The following is a 19283-nucleotide window of genomic DNA, read 5'->3' as shown; positions in this document are numbered from 1 at the left end:
GCATGATTATCCTATGCCTTAGGGCTAATATCCATTTATTGGTAAGTACATATCATGAATATACTTTTGTGTCTGGGTTACCTCATTCAGGATGATATTTTTTAACATTTTGACTGGCATATTAATATCTTTCTATCCTATCTTCTATTCCTGAGATTCTCTCTTCCATATTCTGTAATTTGTTAGTGATGCTTATGTCTGTAGTTACTGTTTTCTTTCTTAGGGTTTCCATCTCCAAGATTACCTCAGTTTGTGTTTTCTTTATTGCTTCAATTTTCTTTTCAGGTCTTGGGCATTTTTGTTCATATATTCCACCTGTTTGATTGAATTTTCCTGTATTTCTTTTTTTTCACATTCATCTTTTTTCTTTTATTGGATAATTTTTTAATTTACATTTCAAATGTTATCCCCCTTTTGAGGTCTTTCCTCCCCTTCCCCTCCCCCTGCCTCTATGAGGATGCTTCCCCCACCCAACTTCCCACTCCTGCCTTCCCACTCTGGCATTCCCCTACACTGGGGTATCAGAGGCTGTATTTCTTTATATTTATTTTCATTCTCTTTAATCCCATTACCTGTTTGAATGTATTTTCCTGTATTTACTTAAGGGGTTTATTTATATACTCTTTAAGGGTCTCTATCATCTTTTTAAGATTGGATTTAAGATCCTCTTCTTGTGCTTCACTTTCATTAGGATATCCAGGGTTTGTTGTAGCTGGATAGCTGGGCTCTGGTGGAGCCATATTGCCCTGGGTCTTGTTGATCCTGATTAGAGCAAGACTTCTCAGGAAGGTGGGAGTGCCATAGGCCAGACAATGGAGGTAAGAGTACCCTACTCTGTTGGCTGTGTCTCAGGGAGACCCCACACTGCAGGTTGTATTGCAGGTAGACTCCTTTGCAAGATATGTCCTAGTCAGATACAGCTGGGGTAGCCAGCAGATCCATCTATGATAGATAGTCAGGCAGAGTTTCAAGCTGATTAATTTAAGATCCTTAACGGTTTCCATACAGACAGGATGCTTTTGTGTTGCTTCAAGTCTCCTCCAGACTAAGGAGTAAGGCCAGAGCTAGACAATGGTGCTCCACAGACCTCATGCATCACTCACATCTGCAGTCTGTCTCAGGAGGACCAGCTGGGGTGGCACGGTGATCTGAATAGGATGGGTGGCTGGCCAAGTTTCATGTGTGTTAGTTTTGGGGCCCCTGAAGGTTTCCACAGAGAAACATGTCTTTCTTGGGTCCTGTAAGTCTCCTCTAGACCAAGGAGCAAGGTCACAGCTAGAAATATATATTACATAGAATAGTGTAATGAGAAAGTATGGGCAAAACATGAAATTCCAAACTAACATATTTTAAAGTGATAAGGATTTCTTTCCCTTAAGTAAGATGATTGAGCAGAGCTGAAAACACTCTCATGCTCAGTCATGAGTTTGCCAGACTAGGACAGTGTACCTTAGGTGTGAAACATCTCGTAATGCTTTTCTTTGTTTAATTACCATCAGCAGGAAGAAGACCCCCAAAAGCCATCAGTGAAATTGACTCAGAACTTAAGTAACTCTGTGTACAATTACTAGGTCAGTTAAAAATTTTTGAAATATTATAATGAGATTTGGGTGTCATATTGAAGGATTGTTATCCTATATCCTTCTTGTAATAATTTTTTGTGAATTTTTAAAAATTTCATTATGTTTAGGTCGTAAATGTATATTTAAATACCTAGATAAGTAGGTAGATGTTAGATAAATAGATAGATAAATGATAGATAGATAGATAGATAGATAGATATGAGATAAAAAAGATATCATTCATTTAACATGTTTGTCTGACTTTGTATGGTGTAGGAACAATATCAGAAGTAAAATTTATATCATCTCTTTCTATAAACTAATCTTGAATTGTTTTGCTTAAAATGTTCCTTGAAAATATTTTCAGCATTTTTTTTTATTTGAAGTATGTGTTAGGGATTGTGCATATACATGCCCCATGGCTCTTTCATGTATATGTTGTCAGAAGACAAGCTGTGGAGATTGATATTCTCCGTCCCTGTGGTTTCAGTGATCAAATTGGGATCCTCAGTCTTGGTGGTAAGCACCATTAGTCATGGAAGCATCTCTATGAATCATTCCATTTTTTTTCTTTTCCGATAGCTCATACAATGCCCAGAAAACGCTTACATTCGTGGTGGAGGCTCTTACTTACCAGGCTTATGCACTGCTGACCTTACCCTCTTTGGTCTCTACAGTCTATGACATGTAAGCAATTCATTCGTTTTCAGTTCACTCAGAATACTCTTCTGCCTTAACACATTCAGAGACATCTCTTGTCTAAGATGAATGCTCTCCTCTTCACTTATTATGGGGTATCTTGGAATCCTCTAAAAGATTCCCGCAAAGGCACACTTATATACTAAAATGTAAATTCAAGTTCCCTGTGTAAATTCACATGAATTAACAGATTAAATTAATTTAATTGATGCTGGATTGTTAATGAAATTAGTTAAAAATAAATGAGATTATAATTATTTTTTAATTACAAAAGTATTTATATGTTTATTTTAAAAGTTAAATTAATTAATGAGTTTTAAATCACCCTATAAGCCAAGTATGATTTTTTTTGTAAGTTTTCACTATGAGATAAAGTGATAAATTAAGAATTAATTCCACAATACTTTTTTGGCACCAAAATTTCCTTTAACCTATCCATCAATTTAAAAAATATACTTACTCTAACCTTTATCTTGGCTCATTTCCCAGAATTATGTAGCCACTCTAGACTTCTGCAGTAATTACTTATGTTTTTATTTGATACTTATCTCTGCCAACATCATTACTTATTGTTAATTCTAAATGCTGTGACCTGAAACACACCATCATCTTCTCAAGGCTTATGCTAGTGCTGAGTTCTTTCAAAGAATTATCTTATTTTCTCAAGCAAATGTCATTGCATTCTTTTGTACTTTTTACTTTTCTCTAAGACTTGGTCTACTGTATTACAGGCTAGCCTGGAACTCCGTAATTACTGTGCAATAACCTTCTGAAACTACTGAGTCTGCCTCCTAAGTTCCAAAACTACAGGCATGTCTGTCTGTCACCACCAGTGTTATATTGTGCTGGAGTCAAGCCAAGGGTTTCATGCATGGTCTTTAAGCAATGGCATTTTCTAATAAGCTTTGAATGAGCTATTCTCTTATTTTAGACTCTTTCTTTTGAGTATGTGGTTATTTATTCTTTCTTGAGGCTTTACTCTCTGGACGCATACCAAATTAAGGACAAAATAAAATCTAATTTGCCCTAAATTCTTGGACATGTTTTCTAAAATTTTTGGATTTTTATTACTAGTACTATTTGTTATATATTTCCTTCTTTTATTTTAAACAAACCAATAATTATGTTAGTACCATGTACAATTTATAATGCTTTAAAACACCTGTTCTTTTTTATCTCGTCTCCATATTTCTCTAAACACCCTGTTACCTTAGTTTCAAGCTTTATAGGGGTAAAACTGTTGAAGTTTAAGCTTATATACATACTCTCATGATGTTAACTTGTTCTGTGTAACAGACTATTATGACTATCATGAAGGCTGGGGGTCTCAGGTAGAACAAAGAGCCCTTATCTCTCCCACTCCCATCACACATCTATGATATCAAGCCATGCTCTCTTTACAGTGTAGAAGTAATCAGATGGGTATAAATATCTGCATATGTGAAGATGATAGGAAGAATTCTTAAAAGAGACAATGGGATAGAGACAGCCCAAGGTATCATATGGCTTTAAAAAATTAGACTCAATAATAGTGTGAGGCTATGGAGTGTTCAGAAAAAGGGAACTAGCTTGGCTGCACTCCAAAAGACCCAATGAGCAGCTGGAAGAACCAGATGCAGATATTTACACCCAACCAATAAACAGAAGTTGCTGACCCCTGTGGTTGAATTAGGAAAAAGCTGGAAGACGCTGAGGAGGAGGGCAACCCTGTAGGAGGACCAGCAGTCTCAATTAACCTGGACCTCTGAGATCTCTCAAACACTGGACCACTAACCAGGCAGTATACACCAGCTGATATGAGGCCCCCAACACATATACAGCAGAGGTCTACTGGGTCTGGGTTTAGTTGGAGAAGATGAACCTAACCTTCCGGAGACTGGAGTTCCCAGGGAGTTTAGAGTTCTGGTGGGGTAGGGGTGGGAGGTTGGGACATCCTCATGGAGACAAGAGGGTCAGGAGGAGGATGTGGAACAGTAAGAGAGTAGACCTGGAAAGGAATAAAATTTGGAGTTTAAAATTAAAAAAATTAGATTCCATAGCATAAAGTGTGTACCCATGGCAAAAAATTAAAAATTATTCACCTTGAAAAGTTGTCCCTGTGGCCATCTCTTGGGGCATTTTCTTGATTGCTAAATGATGTAGACGGATCCATCCTACTGTGAGCAGATGGTCATGGACCATGTTATAGTCTGCCAAAACTGGAGCAGCAAGTCAATGAAGAGGCTTCTTCCATGGTTACTGCCTTCAGGATTCTGCCTTGACTTCTTACCTTGAGTTGCCTCAACGATGGATTTGAGCTGGAAGTATGAAATAAACCGATTTCTCCCCAAGTTGTTTCTTGTCAAGATTTTTATGACAATAACAGAAAAGTGAACTAGGACAGGGAAATTTGTTATGAAGTTGAAATGTTATCTAGTATAATATTTAACTTAGCATAAGGTATCTATAAGCCTCAAATTACTCATTTCTCATATAAGAAAATATGTTATTTACAAACATAATTTCCCCCCAACAATAACATGATCAAGTATAATGATAGAAATATATTAAAATATTATAGTGAAACACATTTATTTATATGCTAACTGAAAAATAAATATTTAAACTATTTAATATAAAGTAATATATGCATTTATGCATCCAAATTTTGGTTGAGTCATTGAGCATTTCTATTTTTAACCCACAATATGATTTTCTGTATTATTTGTACTTCATTTTTTTATTTAGTGTTTAGTGAGTAGAAGTCTTACAAAGTTAGCTCAAAAAAACAGTGGTATTACACTTACTGGGATCCACTAGAATATTGACTAAAATATTTTACAGAATCACAGAGAAATGACTGAAGAATTAGTCTTTCAGTAAAGGCAGGTTGAATTCAAATCACCATTGGTGGTTCAAAACCATCCATAACTCCATATTCAAGGTGATATACAGACATACACATATATGATATACAGACGTGCTTTCAAGCAAAACATTCACAGTCATAAAATAATATAAAAACTCTAAAACGACCTAATTGATATTTTAAGAATCATATATTACAGCTTAAGTATATTTTATTCCATCTTTTGCTTTCTCTTTTTGTTCCTCGATGATAACTGATCTATATATGTCTGTATTTCTAGGCTGTCTAGAGTGGATTTATTTATAATGAGCTTGAAAAAAACAATTTATGTTTCATCCTTAATTAGGCAGGTCACATTATATTAAATTGCTTTGTTATTAGGGTATCCTACTAATCTCCAAATTTTATTCTCTTATTAACAAGTGAGGACCAAATTTTTCAATAGTCTATTAATGTTATATACTCCTAGTTTGGGGTGTAATCAAACTATCACATATAAGAAACTTGTTTCTTTATCACACTTGAATTTCTATTCTAAAATCTGTTAGGGTCTTCCATTGTATTAATATTTTTTTTCAGGAGTATAGCCAGATTGTGCCTCATTTTGGGTCTGTTTCATGTTTGAGAATGATTAATTAGATTCTGGTTACATATTTCGAAAGAAAATCAAGATAGCAGATATTGTGCATTTCTCTGTGAATTCCATCAGGAGATAAGTAATTCTGACTTCTTCCAGTACAAGAAACTTTTAATCACTTTAATATGGAAGTTCCTGCCAGGTTTCTGTACAGGATGTTTATTTCATCTTTAAAATTATTAAGTATATTTGGAGGGAGATATTATGGAAGCACAAAATTATCTTCTCATCATATTTTCACCCATTAGTATTACATCTGTTGCTGTTTATTGCCAGTATTATTTTTATAATGATTGCTAAAGGTGATCTTTAAACTTCATCACTCTATTTAGAATATTAGTAATGTTAGCATAATTTAAAGTTTTAGTCTTCTTATATAGATATATCAATTCATATGTTAGTACCAAGTAAGGTGCTCATTTTTTATTAAATGTGCAATAATCTGTTACTGTCATTAATTTTTCAAAGTGACTCGGATTTGGATATGGATTGCACATTCAGGCTAATTACTGCGTCCTTTGACACTTCTCCAACACTTTTGAGCACTTTCACTTTCACACATAATTGCTGGCATATGGTGTTTCAGGCTTAACTTTATATTTTCTGTCCCAGCTTCTTTCTTCAAGAAGTCCTCTTCTCCTTAAGTGAGTTTAAGAATCTCATCATCACTTATACAGCTTCTCTTCCAGTCCCCTTCAATGGACAGAATTAGAAATTTATTTCCTTACAGAAGTCTACACTATACAGTTGTAGATTATTCAGATACAGAAACATATGCATTATTTGCTCGTAGTCCTCCTCGAGTATTATGCTAACTTAACCCAATATCAGTGAATTGACCCTACTCTACCTTCTCAGTAATTTTTTTTAAATTGTGATAGCATGGCATTTATTTTTCCTCAGGCAATTGTACTTATGTAGCGAGTAATGAAATAAATAAAATATGTAAATTAACTGTATTACCTATAATCAGTTAAAACCTTCAAAACACAAGCTTTGCTGTGTTCTGACTTACAATTATGTTTATAAGTCATTTCATTATTTGAAATCCATGTGTTTTATTTGTTAAGTGGTAAAATATTAACATGTTTCCAATGGTTAAATCAAATAGAAGATTTAGAAGGCTTGTTATATTTTAAGGGATAAAACCCATACCTGATCTCTCTATGGAATTTTCCAGAAGCAGAAAAGGAAGTGCTGAGGGAGAAAAAGAATAAGGGATGGACAGAGACAAAAAGAGATAAAAGAAGTCATTAATACATGTAAAATATATAACTAAAAAATTTATAATATTACACATGGAAATTATTGATCTGAAACAGCAAGGAATTGCATTTGAAATTACTTCCCTGGGGCTCCTCCCAGGATTAAAGTATCTGATATATGTTCACTTAAATGCTACAGCTTCTATAAATACTGTGATTAATAAACACTAGTTAAAGGCTACCTCAGAATTTTACTCTTGTCATATATACTTTTTAAAATTATCTTTATTTAGCTACTATGGTGACTAGTTTTATGTCAACCTGACACAAGCATGTAGTCATCAGAGAGAAGAGAGCTTCAACTGGCAAAATGTCCCCATAAGATCGGGCTGTATACAAGCCTGTAGGTCATTTTCTTAGTGATTTCTAGGAAAATACCAGCCTATCATGTGTGGGGTAACCCACTGTTCAGTGGCCCTGAGTTTTATAAGAAAATAGGTTGAGAAATCCATGAGGAACAAGCCAGTAAGCAGCACTCCCTTCTGACCTCTGCATTCCTTCCTGTATCCAGGTTTCAGTCTTACCTGAGTTCTTGTCCTAACTTCCTTCAATGAAAGACAATGATGTAGAAGTGCAAACCAAACAAACTCTGTGTTCCCAACTTGATCTTGATCATTGTGTTTTATCATAGCAATAGTAACTCTGATTTGGACAAGGTGGCCGATTTTGGGAGTAGAATTGGGTTATCACTGTAAAAGTTCCTGCTCTGCTATTTTTAGGAGGATTGTGGAAACACTCTGGACCTTTAGGCAAAATAAGCCATTGAATGTTCATAGTCTTTATAGCTTGGTTAGCTTTTCCTAAATGAGCTTAGAAAAGAAGAGTATTGATAGTGTTGTAGTCTAGCTTGTAAAATTTCAGAGGGTATACTAAGTCTATAGAAGACCTTTTGTGTGGAAAATCTATGTTGTCTGATTAACTATAGTTAAACTATCAGCTGTGATAAAAAAAGAGAGCAGAATCACTAAAATGCAATACACTTGTGTTACTGGATGCTGGATGCTTGGGGCTAAAAAATAAGCAATGATTAAGAAAAGACCAACATTACTGATGTGAAGTATCCTGGGAAGTGTTCCTCAGCGGCAGTACACAGAAGCTGTGCTGTGTTCCAGAAGCAGCCAAGGTTGTATCCTAGGCTGGCAGCTGAACTAAGTAGTATAAGAGTTACCCAACTGGTACTGATTTTTAAGGTATGAAGGTGTTATAGAGAACACCTGAGGCTTGGCACTGTGTGACAAGTGCAGTCACTGAAGAGATCCAAGAAGTGGCTATGCATCTAAATACAGCCAGTTGCAGCAAAAGACCCCAAAATATTAGAGATGCCAATATCATGGCATGACCACCAAGAACAGCAGCAGCAATGGAGTGGAGCCAGCCAAAGCCTATAGCACAAGCTCTGTTTGATGCAGAGGGCAGAGTCAGAGAAATGACCCAAGCTCAACGATAGTTAGTAAATCCCAGACTGTGGACATTGAGTTATTTACAGTTGGTTTGGTTTTGCTTTGATTTGATTGTGATTTGTGATTGTTCTTCCTGTTTGTGCCCACATTCTTCTCTCTCTTCAAGTAAGACAGTATTTGGATTATTTTGTCTTTTATAGGAGCCCACAGTTGAAAGACTGAATTTTGAAAGAGATTTTAGGTGTTAAAATAGACTTTAGATTTTCAAAGAGACTGCATTTTAAAGTATTTAAATTTGTAAAGTTATGAAACTTTTAAAGTTTATCGAATGCTTTACATTGTGATGTTTATATGTGACATACAATCTTTAAGATGAACAAGAAAGGAAAGGTTGTATTTGTGTGTTAATTTGACAAGGAGCCAGTTGTGCTGGATGATTTTAGGTTAACTTGACAAAAGCTACTGAGGTGGGAACCTTACTAGAGAAAATGATTAAATAATATCTATCTGTATGCAAGCCTGCAGGGCATTTTCTTAATTAGTGGTTCAAAGGAAGGGGCCCAGAGTATTGGTGGTGGTACCATTCCTAGGCTGCTGGTCCTGAGTTCTATAAGAAAGCTGGCTATGCCCTGAGGAACAAGCCAGAAAGCATCATCCATGACCTCTGTATCAACTCTTAACTCCAGCTTCCTTCTCTGGATGATTTCCTGTCCTGACTTCTTTTAGTGACTGACTATGATCTAGAAGAATACCTTTCTTCCCCAACTTGCTTTTAGTCATGGTGTGTCACCATAGCAATAATAACCATTATCAGGACAGTTAGTGTACAGAATAATAAATATGTTATGTTTTGTTTTTATATTTTTCATAATAAATATTATGTTTATTTTTGAAAAACTAGTATGTATGAAAAGAATGAAGATACTTGAATATGTGTATATATTTTAATGATGAAGTATGAGTTAGCAAGTTATTTTTGTATCATTACACACAAAGTTGTCTTATTTTATAATCTTTTGAAATATCATCTTTCTGATTGCATACAGCATTATTAAAATTAACTATGTACAAATATGAATATGCATACACATATATAGCTTTATAAAAAATTATACACAAATACCACTAAGTTAATATATTATTTATATTATAAAGCATGAATGATAAAATTTTTAAAGAACAGGGTAAAATCTTTAAATCTATGTCTGTCTTTTATAATCTTACTGGTCATTTAGCTGTCAATTCTCATTATACTTCAGAATGAATAGAAGTATTAGCAGAAAATCATCATTTCCCACAAATCATGCAACATTTTATATCAAGATGTCTTCTTTAAAAATTTAACATCATGGGGCTGGAGAGATGGCTCAGTGGTTAAGAGCACTGACTGCACTTCCAGAGGTCCTGAGTTCAAATCCCAGCAACCACATGGTGGCTCACAACCATCTGTAATAAGATTTGATGCCCTCTTCTGGTGTGTCTGAAGACAGCTACAGTGTATTCATAAATAATAAATAAATCTTTAAAAAAAAGTTAGCATCTCGTTTAAGTCCTTTGTTACTAAATTTGATCATTTAATTCATGTTTCTTTTGTCAAAATTCCAAATTGTCAAATAGCTTGTTTATGCCCCTGTAGTACACATCCTATACAAGAATTTATAAGACAATGTGCTTTTTGTTTGTTTGTTTGTGTTGCTTTTATTTAAATTAGTCATTATGAGGAAATAAATTTGTACAGCATGGAATCACGGGATAAAACATTAATATGAATCTTTGTACTGAAAGCAAATAAACTGACACCACTATCAGTTTCTACCATCTTTTTTATTATACTTTTTATTGGACATTGTATTTATTTACATTTCAAATGTCATCCCCTTTCCCCATTCCACCCCAGAAACTCTCTATCCCATCCTTCCTCCTCCTTTAGCTTGTATATCATTTAAATTTCAAGCAAGTATTAAGGTCAGTTCTAGGTTGAAGAACTAGCAATACAATGATGCAAATATTCAAAGAACAAGCAAGACAATGAACACAAATAGTCAAAGAACAAGCAAGGCAGTAAACAGAGTTCCATGATCTCTGCCATGATCACTATTTCTAAGGGCTTATAAGGATGATCAAAATATCTGAGCCTATTTCCCTGTCCGAGCCAAAGTCATTTTCATGCCTGAAGCCTACTTCTTTGTTCTAGCCTAAGATTTAGATTCCTGCCTGAAAGAAAGCTACTTTTGTTAATCACTTACCAGAAAATGTTACTAATGTGTTGAGTATACAAGAAGATTTAGATAGGTGCGTCGAACAACAGACTGATGCTCTTTATTTATCCTACCAAATTATTGGAAGGAAGTTCAGAGTTTAAGAGTAAGGAGCCATCTCGAGTGTCATGCCAAATACCAATGGATTTGTGTTACTTCTAAAATTTACAATGATAAACGTTATAATTAGGACAGTGTTTAAAGAAACTTTCAGGATATTTGGTACAATTCTAACACCACTCTGGATGTTTTAACTTTGCATAGAGAGCTTATGAATTTAAAGAATGCTGCTCTACTGAGCACTGATGCAGCATATACTGCTGATAAAATTACACATGGGCTGAGGTCAATATTTCCATTATGGTTAAGCTTCAAGAATGGCATATATAGCTTGATCATGCTAACCCTTTTTGTCCTGCGAATACTTTTATTCTTGCCCATCTTGTTAAAGCTTGTCTCTAACAACATCAACATGTTGGCAGCCAAAGTACATGGCTTGAAACTGAAAATGGACGCCCAAACAGAATTATTAGTTTAACAGGCTGGCAAGCCAAGGATAGGTAAGATTCTGCACAGAGCCTTACCAACCTAAGACAGAAATACATAGCTTTTAATAATGCATATTATATGAATATGCATTATTTGAGTAAGGAAGGCATTCTTGTCAGAATGACCAAAGACAGACTTAGTCTTGTTTGTGAAATAAAAAGGGGGGAGAGTTAGAGAGCTGCTTGGCAAGAATATGACATAAGCCAAGGACAAGGAAATGGACTGCTTGGCAAGAATGTTACATTGGCCAACAACAAGGAAGTAGACTTCAGGCAAGAATGTGACATTAGGCTAGAACAAAGAAGTAATTCCAGTTTTTACCATCTTGTGATTCACAGTCCTTCCTCAATCTGAGCCATCAAACAGATAACACAGGGATGCTCACCATTCAGAATCATTCCTGAAGCCAATATCAACCTGAACATTTTCTTTTAGAAATCCTAACCTTCCTTTAATGCAGTCAAATGTAACCACAATTGCCATTCTATTCCTATGGGATGTGTTTTTGTAAATTCTAAAACCCACTTATCTAAGCGGGGATGTTTCTTGTCCTCTTCAAGAGAGGCTATCTTTTTCTGCACTTGAATTAGAAGATTTTGGAATTTCCGAGCTCATGTTTACCTCCCGAGCACAGCAAATTTGCTCTCACATTTTTTAATCAAATGGTATAATATGATGAAATATATACAATGCTTGTTCCTTGGAGAGTCATTATAATCATATATCAGTGTATATAACCGTTCTGTCCTATTTATATGACTTGAGTAAGTAAGATAGGAAAGCATGAGAAATACTTTGTAGAAGATACATTTTAATCTCTAGGATAAAAAGAAATTGTTAGCCAGTAAAGTGTCTAAAGTTGCTCAGTGATAAAAGGAAGATGATGCTTTTGTAGTTTTTTCTTCATGATTTTAAATCAAATGAGTTTGCAAATATAATATCTACCTACCACATTCTCAAGATATCATTCCTGTCTTAAACAACATGGCAATTGCATTTCCCTTTGTAATCTTTAGAATAATTAGGACAGCCTTCTGGTTGGTTTAGTGTCATGTTGTAATCTTTGTCTGTTCAGGAATTGCATACTTCTCTAAGATACTTCCTTTTTAAATGATTTTAAATTCCTTTTGAAAATGCAAAGCATGTTTTCTTTACTCATGTATTTCTTTCTCTGAAGTCAGTTAGTCTGTTATTTGTCCCCTTAAATAAGATTGTGCAGGGAATAAAACAAGGAAGAAGAAATCTAAATTGTCATGCCGTGCCCTGAGGAATATCTAAATCAGTTGTGAAACAATCAAATTTATTTTCTTTGCAATGTTGCAAATAAGGTTTGTGTGCTTTCTAATTAAGCTACAAGTAATGTAAAGAAGAGGCAATGTGATTTTGAGTTAGGATTCTTTGCTTTAAACAGAGATTTCTTATTTCTTTAAGATAATTGATTTAATCAGAGTAGCAAAGGCCATACATCACAGTGTTCTCAACATTACAGTAAACAGATAATCAATAGTTTGAGACAATAAAATAAAATGTTTTCAGCTTTATTAAACTTCAGGGACACATGCTGAACAACTAGGAAGTAAAATAGCATTAAAAGTAAGTTAATAGAACTATTATTGCAAAGTGGATCTGAGTCATCACTTAGCATAGGGTTTCCCATGGTTATTCAGGTAAAACCACATTTTAAAATAATCACCAACAGAAAATGAAGAGAGAATTTGCTAAAATGCTTACCTCCTCAATTTTCAATTGGGAATAATTTAATTTTATACTAATATAGTTAGCTGCATTCCCCAAGACCCTGTTTAATATTTTTATCTCTTCTCCAAAATCAAGTATCTTCTTAAAGATAGATAGCCAATAAATGTTATTACGTAAGTCTTTGAAACTTACGCTAAAATCTAAGTGTTTAAAACTATATATATGCTATAAATATGTCTAATAAATATACTAATAAAGTATGTCTAATACTTTCTGTTTTAATATGATACATTGATATAACCCCCATAACAGCTCTATTGTGAAAATTAGACAATTAAGGAATATCAAGGTATGATTGGTGTGCCTTTTCAATTTTACAATGGAATAAGAAAGAGACTGAGACTGGTGTCCATTTCAGCCTTTGCTCTTTCCAAATATTGGACCAGCCTAGGATAAGATTTGTGGGGTCATTTTAATCAAATAAAAGTCAACTTGCCGCTGCAATGCAGGAGATCTTCTGATGAATCTCATTTAAAATGTTCACTCAGTCACTGCCATAGTGGGAGAATTCTGACAGAATATTTTCTGCGCATTACTGGGAGCATGTTATAAAACTACGTGAAAGACTTGGGGATCAAGATGTGGCTCATTGATCAAGAGTATTTGTTCGTCTTGCAGAGGGTGCAGATTGAACTCTCAGCACTCAGACTACGAGGCTCTACCAATAACTGTGGTTGCAAAGAATTCTACATCCTTTTGTATGTGTGTGTATATATATATATATACATATATATATATACATACACACACACACACACACACACATATATATATATATATATATATATATATATATATATATATATATATGTATGTATGATGCAAATATTTGTGACTCAGAGCCACAAGTCACACAAAATGTTATGACTCTTAAAAAATAAATGTAGACATTGGTGTTGATTGTTTTACCTTCTTGTTAGTGGGAATTTTATATAACCATGTAAAGTATCCAGTCTTTTAAAAGTATAATGGGAAGATAACTTGCACATAATTATGAAATCTTTTCTCGTATCATTCTGCTTCTGAATGATATGGTTTGTTCCTTAGTACTGAGGGATATGCTACTCTTTCTGTGAGTAGATATAATGGAACACTTGTAACTTTGTTGTCTTATTTAAGTAGATCTAAGCAATAACAATATTTAAAATTTCTCCATTGTGTTGTATACATATTTGATACATTGGGATAATAAGGAAACTGAAGTTCTTTTAATCAGACAAAACTCCACGCTTCTTTAATTTTCTAGTTGATATAATAGGGCAACTTACTCTACATAGCTAAGATTAATCTTTCTCAGTAATAGTAAAGAAAGTTGTAACACTATCATAAAATATGTTTTAGAGCATTTAAGAAAGCAATACATAATTCTTAATGCATTATAATATATAGCATACCACGGTCATGTATGATGATGTAAGTAGATTGAAAAACAGAAAATGGAAAACACTGACTCGGGCATATCTGATGCCACTACTAGTAGGGCAAGCAGTCACTTTGCCATTAAAATTTTACAATATATGTTCTGTCTGAGTTAAGGTAATTTTCCTAAAATCATCTTCTTTCTAATATTTTCTATATGCTGGCTTTGAGAGTAACTTCAAAGAGGGAGCCAATGAGCAATGGGCTATCGGTTAATTCTAGCAATTAATTAATACCAAGGCTGGATATTTTAACTCTTCTACTCTACCCACACTACAATCATCTAAGATGTACAACTTCAATATTTGATCATTAGTTACTTTGAAAATTAGGTATTTTACAAATGATTTCTGTTATGTTTTGCTGTTTTATGATAGCATATTCAAGTAAGAATGATGAGGAGAAAAATGCATTTTATCATACTTAATAGATCTTAAGTTGCCTTTATAGAAAAGGAAATTTCAACTGGTCTTGCCAATGCATTCTTGTCAGACAGAAGTACCAAATAGTCTGTTATCAATTAGTTGGGAAATACAATCAATAAGCATCTTTGGTAGACAGCCAAAAGCCCATTTAAAGTATTACCTTTAGAACAAAGTTAAAATTAATTGTATTTTTCTAAAAGGTTCTAGAAAATTCAAGTAATAGTGATCTCTTAAAAGGTTTTTTCAATACTCTAAATCACTGGGCTCCTTTCTACAAGGTACTATGAACAGGAAACTGTCTTGATGGATTATTTATATTTGAACATGCCATGGGTAAATCTCATCTTCTGAGATGTTAATAATAAGCATAGCAAAAAAAAAGACATTTCTTTTGTCACAATATAAATTCTGTAGCTCATTGTCTATCACTCCCACTCCTGTACCGTATCCCTAGGAACTTTGCCAATAATTAAAAAAGAGAATTATATTCTACCAGGGGAGTGTCATTTAAAATATTTCATGTTATATCATTTTACTTTCTACTTCCTAACTAGATTATTAAATTTGAAACTACATAAAGCATCTTCTGGAATCTAGGGGCCGAAAGCTTAAGTTTTGTTTCTTTCCTAGTATTTATTTCTGGAATATACATATATATTACATGTTTAAGTGAATTATACTAAAAAAATTCTAATCCTTAATAAATCTTGCTGTAGAAATAGTAAGATTCTAAGAGAAGATAAATAATACAGAAGAACTCAGGACTCTTTGAATATTGTGAGTATCGGTAATATAAGATCAATATTACTGATTTACAAGGCAAAAGAAAGAAGAAGCTGAGTCTGCACTGGAGAAATTCAGAGACAGGATAATGGGGTGCATCTTACAGTTTCTTCCAGATTATTCTTTTGATTAGAGTATCTTCTTTCTTCTCTGGGCACTAATGTTTATATTTCAAGGATATTATAGAGGAACCGTAAGAATTCATATGGTTTAGGTTACAGTAAAGTTTCAAGCTCTTACTGTTACACACTACATGGCAGAGAATATTAAAATACATATTTTGAGAAAGAAGAGCAAACAGGTTTCAGAATTGCATTTTTTTTTGTGAGTAACAAGTGATGTCTATACATCAGTAAGAACAAACAGTTGATAATCCATAGGACATTTAACAGGCTTTGACTCTGAATCTATCTTTCTTTCTTCCTTCCTTCCTTCCTTCCATCCTTCCTTCCTTCCTTCCTTTCTTTCTTTCTTTCTTTCTTTCTTTCTTTCTTTCTTTCTTTCTTTCTTTCTTTCTTTCTTTCTTATTAAATTATTTTTTCTTTACATTCCAAATGTTTCCCCATTCCCAATCCCCCCTCCTCAAGTTCTTCACTCCAGACACACACACACACACACACACACACACACAAACACCTCTCAGAGGGTGCTCCCGCACTCACCCTCCCACCCTTCTACACACCTGCTAGCATCACTCTTCCTTGGGGAATCAAGTTTCTACAGGATTAATTTCACCCTTTCCCACTGAGGCCAGACAAGGCAGTCCTCTGTTACATATGTGCCAAGTGCTACAGACCAGCCCTTATATGCTTCTTATTTGGTGGCTAAGTCTTTGTGAGCTCTGAAGATTCTGGGTTAGTTGACAATGTTGTTCTTTCCTATAGGGTTGCCATCCCCCTCAGCTCCTCAGTCCTTCCCCTAAGTCTTCCATAGTGGGTCCCCGAACTCAGTCCAATGGTTGACTGTGGGTATCTGCATCTGTCTAATACAGATTCTAGTAGAGCCTCTCAGAGGACAACCATGCCAGGCTACTGTCTGCAAGCAGAGCATGGCATCAGTAATAGTCTCTCAGGGTTTGATGCCCATTCATGGAATAGATCTCAAGTTGGGCTGGTCACTGGGTAACCTTTCATTCAGACTCTGCACCATTTTTTGTCCCTACATTTCCTTTTGACCAGAACAATTCTGAGTCAAAAATTTTAAAGACAGAACAAGAGTTTGAGTTTATTGCCCTAGAGTTCATTATGACACATGACAATAAGATTATATAATGACAGTGTATCATGTGCTAAGGAAACAATAGCCACTTTAAAGACAATTATTGCCTTTGTTTACTTAGTTTGTGGGGGTGTGCAGCTTGAGTGCATGTGGGAGTTAGAATTCAACTTCTAGAAGTCAGTTATCTCCTTCCATATTGTGAAATCCAGAGAGTAAACTCATATTGTAACACTGGGCAGTAAGTGACTTAATGTGCTGAGAAATTTCACAGTCCTAACTGCTGCCACTTCTTAGGTACTAAGTATTAAGACCTTTTAGGCGTAGTCAAGGGTTTCTATAGGTGATGGCAATGGAATACTATCATTCATAAATAAGTGACAACATTTACAAATGTGATCAAATGTTATGCTCATCATCATCTGGAGATCTCAGAGAACATCTTGCTCTTACAAAGTACTCAGTAAATCCTACCTACCTGTTGTATATTCTTTAGGATAATGTTCTTGGCCTGATCCTAATCTACTAAATGTTCTTGAGAATCATCGTATTGAAAAACAACAATGTGTTCAAGGCTATTTCTCATTTTCTCTCCTCTTGGGCTCAGTATAGGTGTTTTTATGTTAAGTTCTTTGAACCGTTTGGAGTTAACTTTTCTGTAGGGAAATAAATATAGTTCAATTTGGGTTCTTCTAAATGCAGCCATATTTTAGATGACTCTTGAACACTGGAAGCAGGCTTATCTTTCTTTTGAAAATAAATGTTTATATTTTTATTATTTTCTACAATTTCAGATGTGAGTGCTGTATTTACATCATCTCTATATGCCCCTCTTTACCACTCCAAATCTTTGATGTCCCTCCTGTTTCCTCTCTAATTTATGCCTTTTACATTATTATTGTTCCATATAAATAGAAATATAATCTGATGAGTCAATTGTTTGGGATCAAACACTTTCTATTGTATGACCTACCAGGTGGCTCATTAAAGACAATTAATTTATCCTCTTTCGGCAGCCTTTAATTGTCCATAACCCATTTTCTGTTATGGGCTACATGAGATTGCCCTCATTTAATTTGAGATGTCAGCTGGGATTGCCATTATTCATATTAATTTTTATAAGGTTTACTGGACTCAAATATGTCACCTCAATGTCTCCACTCCTTCTATATGAATTTGGGTAAAACTTTTCCCAAATTTACAAATAGTATCTATATTTGAAATCATTTTTTGAGACTTTAATATTGTGTGTGACATTTTCTGATCTTTTTGTTACTTTCGGATGTATCTGCTCTAAATTCTTAAGCAAAGTATAAGTGAGTAAGAAATGCTAGATACTGTTATGACTTTATCTACATTTGATCCAATATGAACCTTTGTGATCAGAACATGTTAGCCACACTTGATACAATATCCGTGATTATACTCAGATCTGGAAAAGTATGAATATCATAATGTTATGATAAAGAAGTAAGACATTCAGTAATATTTACCCTCCCCTAATAGCATTCTACATATTAAATAACTTAACATTTTAAATTCCTTATTCTTAAAAATATTATAAGCATTTTCAGGAAATTAACTCCTAATTTCTTTGTGTGTAATTCACAATATGGAAGATGTTCATTTTTCTTGATACTCTTGGTCCATTTAAGTTCTTTCTAATTAGTCATTTGATCTTTTCTGTTAATTTTATGAAAGCTATTTTCCAAGTCACTCATCTTTTTTTCAACCTTCATCTAACAAACTTAAATTGATTTGGTCAGAACACTTGATGAATCATTTGTAAGCTGTGACCACTCTTCTTTTTTCTACTTTTGTTCTTCAAAGACTATTATACCTTGAGCTAATATGCATCTTTAGAGTTTTTAATGTGTTTTCTTATTGATTCTTCATATAATATGTTCTGATCATTAAAAATATGGAGACTTTCAACTAAACTAACTTATAAACTACGGTATATATGGCATTTGCTAGAAAAAGAGAATCAATGTGAGAAAGGTAACAACTTTGATGGTGGTGGGATTAATAAAATTTACAAAAAATAAAATTGAAGTAAGAATATTGTTTTATTGACAAAATGATTCATTATCAACTTCAATGGTGTTGCTTTTCCCCTCTTCAATTGAATTAGAATACAATGTCAAACCAAAATATTTACCTGTTTATTTATTTAATTACAATTAAATAATTAAGAATCAAAGTCAATTATTCATTATACATTATATTTTAGATATAAACAAATAATTTTATGTTATATTAATTACATATTTTGCTTGTATTAATGATTACCAGTTTTCTCATTTTATTTTTTAATTAAAAGTAAATTATTTTTCCTTGGATGACATATTCTGATTATGCTTTTCTGTCCTTCTTTGCCTCCCAGGTTCTCTCTACTGCTGTTCCCATCTGGACCCATCAACATTCTATCTCTCATTTGAGAATGAGCAGGCTTCAAAGGAATA

This window comes from Grammomys surdaster, unplaced genomic scaffold, assembly GCF_004785775.1.
Source record: "Grammomys surdaster isolate TR1022 unplaced genomic scaffold, NIH_TR_1.0 126115, whole genome shotgun sequence".
Taxonomy (NCBI): Eukaryota; Metazoa; Chordata; class Mammalia; order Rodentia; family Muridae; genus Grammomys; species Grammomys surdaster.
This window is presented reverse-complemented; position numbering follows the sequence as displayed.